The sequence below is a fragment of the Bubalus kerabau genome, chromosome 5, assembly GCF_029407905.1.
Source record: "Bubalus kerabau isolate K-KA32 ecotype Philippines breed swamp buffalo chromosome 5, PCC_UOA_SB_1v2, whole genome shotgun sequence".
NCBI lineage: Eukaryota > Metazoa > Chordata > Mammalia > Artiodactyla > Bovidae > Bubalus > Bubalus kerabau.
This window is the reverse complement of record NC_073628.1, coordinates 103,201,036-103,206,878: the sequence shown is the minus strand read 5'-3', so window position 1 is coordinate 103,206,878 and position 5,843 is coordinate 103,201,036. Positions and strand designations below refer to the sequence as shown.

Sequence of the window (5,843 nt, the reverse complement as noted above, 5' to 3'; positions counted from 1 at the left end):
TCAATTTTCTCATTATTAGTGTATAGGAATGCAAGGGATTTCTGTGTGTTGATTTTATATCCTGCAGCTTTACTATATTCATTGATTAGCTCTAGTAATTTTCTGGTGGAGTCTTTAGGATTTTCTATGTAGAGGATCATGTCATCTGCAAACAGTGAGTTTTACTTCTTTTCCAATTTGGATTCCTTTTATTTCTTTTTCTGCTCTGATTGCTGTGGTCAAAACTTCCAAAACTATGTTGAATAGTCGTGGTAAAAGTAGGCACCCTTGTCTTTTTCCTGGCTTTAGGGGAAATGCTTTCAATTTTTCACCATTGAGGATAATGTTTGCTGTGGGTTTGTCATATATAGCTTTTGAGGTATGTTGAGGTATGTTCCTTCTATTCCTGCTTTCTGGAGAGCTTTTAATCATAAATGGATGTTGAATTTTGTCAAAGGCTTTCTCTGCATCTATTGATATAATCATATGGCTTTTATTTTTCAATCTGTTAATGTGGTGTATTACATTGATTGATTTGTGGCTATTGAAGAATCCTTGCATCCCTGGGATAAAGCCCACTTGGTCATGGTGTTGTTGGATTCTGATTGCTAGAATTTTGTTAAGGATCTTTGCACCTATGTTCATCAGTGATATTGGCCTTTAGTTTTCTTTTTTTGGTGGCATCTTTGACAGGTTTTGGTATTAGGGTGATGGTGGCCTCATAGAATGGGTTTGGAAGTTTACTTTCCTCAGCAACTTTCTGGAAGAGTTTGAGTAGGATAGGTGTTAGCTCTTCTCTAAATTTTTGGTAGAATTCAGCTGTGAAGCCGTCTGGACCTGGGCTTTTGTTTGCTGAAAGATTTCTGATTAGTTTCAATTTCTGCGCTTGTGATGGGTCTGTTAAGATTTTCTATTTATTCCTGGTTCAGTTTTGGAAAGTTGTACTTTTCTAAGAATTTGTCCATTTCTTCCAAGTTGTCCATTTTATTGGCATATAATTGCTGATAGTAGTCTCTTATGATCCTTTGTATTTTTGTGTTGTCTGCTGTGATCTCTCCATTTTCATTTCTAATTTTATTAATTTGATTTTTCTCCCTTTGTTTCTTGATGAGTCTGGCTAATGGTTTGTCAATTTTATTTATCCTCTCAAAGAACCAGCTTTTGGCTTTGTTGACTTTTGCTATGGTCTCTTTTGTTTCTTTTGCATTTATTTCTGCCCTAATTTTAAAGATTTCTTTCCTTCTGCTAACCCTGGGGTTCTTCATTTCTTCCTTTTCTAGTTGCTTTAGGTGTGCTACTGCTAAGTCATGTCAGTCGTGTCCGACTCTGTGCGACCCCATAGACAGCAGCCCACCCGGCTCCCCCATCCCTGGGATTCTCCAGGCAAGAATACTGGAGTGGGTTGCCATTTCCCTCTTGAAAGGTTGTTGTTGAATCACGCGAATACACCAGGATTCTTGGCTCCCGGAGGAGAAGAATTAATCCGGGGCCAGAGACAAGGCTTGATAGCTCAGAGCTTTTGTGTAATAAAGTTTTATTAAAGTATAAAGGAGATAGAGAAAGCTTCTGACATAGGCATCAGAAGGGGGCAAAAAGAGTACCCCCTTGCTAGTCTTCAGCTGGATGTTATATAGTCACTAGCAGTCTGTTAATGAAAGAAAGGAATGTCTTAAAATTTAGAATGGCACCAAATGGTTTATCTTGGGCCATAAAATAATTAACTTGAATCTTAAAGAAGGACAGACCACCATACAAATAGTTTCATTTACATAGATTAGGGGAACAATATCTGAGTATAACATACTGGTTTGTCAAGTAGGTTTTGGGCCAAGAGGCGGAACCGACTTGGAGACAGAGTTTGGGGTAAAGGCGTAGTACATTAGCATAGCTTAAGACAAACATTTTCATAAGAAAAAGGCATTGGTTATCTCTAGTGTCATTATGGCAACACAGTATTTTAAGAGAAACCTCTCTTTAAATTTGTATAGAGAAGGAAAAAAATATTGTTAGTTTGTTTCCTCCTGCCGCTTAAGAGAGAGAAAAATGTCTGACACTTGCAGGCTATTTCCTCCATTTGGAGACCCCTGGCCTTCCTGCCTGTTACCCTCTCATTCCCCCCTTTTCTTTTAGGAGAATTATGTTGTCTAGGGAAAAGGGGCGTCGTTCTCATTCTATAACTGCTTCCGAGCTGACAAGGGGCGTTGTCCCTAAATTGGTGAGGCAACATATTTTCTTAATCTTCATATTGAGGATATCTGATCCAGGGGCCCCAAATAGTAGTTGGAGGAAGCTACGGCAGTAGCAGGAGTTTGAGCAACCATTTGTAACTTAAAAGCTTTCATGCGGCTAGAAACAAATCCAGTTATACAATTACAGATGCAGGGAGCAAACAGCAAGAACAAAACAACCAGAATTATTAAAAGTCACATTATGTCCATAGTTAAAGTACAAAGTGTTGTACCAGTCCATTTTAGGGTTGGTAGTTGTCATCAGATGAAGAAGAGGCATCGCATGTGATTGCTGTCGAAGGTATTTACAGACTTGGAGAAAGTCTTTTCCTTGAAGTGGGGATGTCCACCACGGGAAGCCTTTCACTGACGAAGAGGGGAGCGCTCCACAGACCCAGCAGTTTATCCTTTAGATCCTCCCGAGCTGTATGGTTTAAAGTTAGGAATTGAGAACAATCGTGATCAGGTGTTTCATTTTCCTTCTCAGGAAGGAAAGTGGCAGGATTTAAATTTCTACAAACTTTAAGCTTAGTTACTGGTCTTTCTAACAACAATGACTGATACTTAAGAAGCCTACTGTCTGTCATCCAAATATTAACCTTAGAATTTAAGATTTTACTCACATCATGAGAAGTCAGGACAGTAAGGTTTCGTCCATTAATTATTTTTAAAGCTTTAGGTGTTAATAAAGCCGCTGTCTCAATTACTCTTAGGCAGTGGGGCCACCCACGTGAAACTACATCTAATTCTCTGTTTAGATAAGCAACAGGTTGCTGGTGAGGCCCTCGGGGTTGTGTCAAAACTCCCAATGTCACACCTTTTTTTTCAGTGACAAACAAATTAAATTCTGACCCTGTGGGCAAGCTCAGAGCTGGAGCTTGTAGGAGAGCAGTCTGAAGAACCTTAAAAGCCTTTTGAGTTTTTGGAGACCAAACCAGTTTGTCGGTTTGGGCCTGCTGAGTTTCAGCTATAAGTTTATATAAAGGCCGGGCAAGTTCTCCGTAACCCGGAATCCAAATGTGACAGTAACCTGTGATTCTCAAAAATCTTCTCAATTGTCTTAAAGTCATAGGTAAGGGGTGATTTAGTATAGGTTTAATTCTCTCAGGGCCTATGGCCCTAGTCCCTTCTGATATGATTAGGCCCAGATATCTAACCGATTGTTGACAAAGCTGAGCCTTTTCTCTTGATGCCTTGTAACCACAGTCCGCCAGAAAGTTTAAGAAATCTTCAGAGGTTCGCGAACAAGCTTTCTCTGTCTCAGCACAGAGCAAAATATCATCTACATATTGTAACACCACTGTTTCAGAGCTATTAAAGTTTTGTAGATCTCGTGACAAACTTTGTCCGAATAAGTGAGGACTATCACGAAATCCCTGGGGCAAAACTGTCCAGGTTAATTGAGAAGCTGGCTGCGTAGGGTCTTCAAAGGCAAATAGGAATTGACTTTCTTCCGCCAAAGGTACTGAATAGAAGGCATCTTTTAAATCAATTACTGAGAAATATTTGGCCCGTTCAGGAATTTCAGACAATAGAGTATAAGGATTAGGCACTACGGGGTGTAAAGGAACTACAGCCTCATTTATTATTCGTAAATCTTGAACTAGTCTCTATTTACCATTCGATTTTTTTATACCCAAAATAGGAGTGTTGCAAGGACTGTTACAGGAAATTAATAGTCCCTGTTCTTTTAAATTTTTAATGATGGGTTTTAACCCTTCTTTAACTTCAGGTTTCAGTGGATACTGCTTCTTATGTGGAAATACGTGCGGGTCTTTGAGCTTAACAACTACAGGAATAGCATTTTGAGCTCGACCCACAGATTTTCCATCTGCCCATACTCTAGGATTTACATTTTGTTCAACTAAAGGGAGAGAAAGGGAGGGCTCCATATTCATGAAAACAGAGGCATGGACCTTGCTCAGTATATCCCTTCCCAAGAGGGGTGAGGGAGATTCTGGCACAATCAGAAACTCGTGTGAAAACAGCACAGAATCCCAGTTGCAAGATAAAGAATAACTGAAATAATACCTTTTGGCTCGTCCAGACAGTCCCATTACGGAAGCGGATCGGGAAGAAAGTGGGCCAGGGGCTTCAGTGAGCACAGAATAAGTTGCCCCAGTATCTAAAAGGAAATCGACGGATTGGCCCCCCACAACTATTAATACCCGGGGTTTCTCAGGTGTAATTAGGACGGGAGCTTGTGTGGGGACCCCCGGGCACCTTCAGTCCTGATTGTCTTGAGAGTCCGACCCGGGAGACCTACGCCTCTGGGGGCAGTCTCTCTTCCAGTGTGGTCCTTTGCAGACCGGACATGGAGCCGGGGGCGGCTTAGATGCCTGAGGGCAATCCCGCTTGAGGTGCCCCTCCTTTCCACAGTAGTAGCAAGCCCATCTGTTTTCACCTGGGCCCCTCTGGGCACTTTTTTCAGGCTGTTTAAGAACGTTTTTTATAGCCATGGCGAAGGCTTCCGCCTTTTTCTTTGTCTTTTTTTGTCTTTTTTTCTTTTTCTCATATTCTCTACCATAATAGACTGAGCCAGTTGTAACAGAGTATCTAAAGACTGATTTGGTCCATACGCCTGTTTTAATAGCTTACTGTGGATATCTGGAGCCGACTGAGTGAGAAATCTATCTTTTAAGATCACTTTTCTCTCTTCACTTTCGGGATCAATCTCAGTGAATCTGTGAAGGCCTTCTTTCAGTCTATCTAGGAATTTACCAGGAGCTTCTTTTTTTTTTCTGTTCTATATCTGCCAATTTGCCATAGTTTAAAGGCTTAGAACGTGTCTGCCTAAGTCCTTCAAGAATACATCTAACAAAATGATTTTGATCCCATCTTTTTTTAGCTGTGTTGTAGTCTCAGTCTGGTTCTATAGTTGGGACCGCCTGATTCTCAGTGGGGAGGGCCGCTATCTCGTTTTTCCTCTTCCCTACTGATTCATTACCAAGCCATTTATCTCCATAAGCAACCGCTTTTCCCAAAACTCGAGTCTTTGACTCGGGAGTCAGCGTTTGTCCCAAGATATACATCACATCCTTCCAAGTGAGGTCATAAAGCAGAGTAACACCTTTAAAAGCTCTAATATATTTTTCTGGGTCATCTAAATAGTCTCCCAGATCCTCCTTGATTCTTTGTATTTCTTGATAAGAGAAAGGCTTATTAACTCTCACAGACTGATTATTTCTCCCGGTGGGTGTTTCATAAAGAGGCAACAGCTTCTGTGGCTGTTCCTCAGTCTCTGGCTGCTCTGCGCATATGATCCCAGGGATAGATTGGAGAAACCTGTTTTTTCTCTTCTCTTTGTCTCTTGTCTTTCATCTCATCTCTTACTTTGATGGTCTGAGCTTCTACTGAAACCAGAGTAGTCTGAGGTCGTACTGAGACAGGAGTTGTTTGGACCTCCATGTGGGCAGTTTGAATCCCAGTTTGGAGTCCCCAGCACGGGGGCAAAGTAAGAGGACAGGAGGGAGCTGAAGGTTTCACGCCCAAATCTATACCCTTAGGACATAAGTCTGGCATATTTCGCAGAAAGTAAAAGGGCAACACATATGCTACTTCTACCCATTTCCCTTGTTCCTTACAGAACCGGTCTAATTGTAGAACAGTATTATACTTAAGAGACCCTCCAACCGG

The 5,843-nt window shown here is 41.2% G+C and overlaps 1 long non-coding RNA gene across 1 annotated transcript; it reads right to left on the bottom strand.

Annotated features, from left to right (window-relative positions):
* Positions 1–1,496: 1,496 nt before the first annotated feature.
* Positions 1,497–5,245, bottom strand: LOC129653121 (uncharacterized). The gene is made up of 2 exons (XR_008714960.1): positions 4,239–5,245; positions 1,497–2,631 (listed from the first exon to the last, which is right to left on the bottom strand). It is a non-coding gene; the product is annotated as an uncharacterized LOC129653121 (long non-coding RNA).
* Between the last annotated feature and the right edge of the window lie 598 nt (positions 5,246–5,843).